The sequence below is a fragment of the Sinocyclocheilus rhinocerous genome, unplaced genomic scaffold (genome assembly GCF_001515625.1).
Source record: "Sinocyclocheilus rhinocerous isolate Xijiao unplaced genomic scaffold, SAMN03320098_v1.1 scaffold3, whole genome shotgun sequence".
NCBI classification, from domain to species: Eukaryota; Metazoa; Chordata; class Actinopteri; order Cypriniformes; family Cyprinidae; genus Sinocyclocheilus; species Sinocyclocheilus rhinocerous.
Genome location: NW_015658759.1, coordinates 1,064,522 through 1,064,796, shown reverse-complemented (window position 1 = coordinate 1,064,796; position 275 = coordinate 1,064,522). Strand labels below are relative to the sequence as shown.

Here is a 275-nt window from a genome sequence, read left to right as displayed (position 1 = left end):
GATCGGTTATGATTGAATGTGATTGGTTCGTGTGATAAATCCCGCTTCTTGTTTTCGTGCGAGCTCTCGGCCTTAATGAAGAAAATGATGGCGTTATTAACTAATTATAAAGTAAGTAAACAACTCTCCTGCTTAGATATCACTGCTTTGTGTCACATCAAAATGAAACATGAAATGACTTGAAAATGTGATGACTGTGTCAGTTTTTAGTGAGCATTCAGCTTGAAGAAATTAAAGATGTTTCTTCATGCCTGTGACAAAGTTTACAGGGCTTT

General features: G+C 36.4%; 1 protein-coding gene across 1 annotated transcript in view; it reads left to right on the top strand.

The window, feature by feature from the left end:
* The window catches only part of cacna1hb (calcium channel, voltage-dependent, T type, alpha 1H subunit b), a 55,597-nt gene that overhangs the window by 12,368 nt on the left and 42,954 nt on the right, over positions 1-275 (top strand). The gene's annotated exons all lie outside the window — the stretch shown is intronic.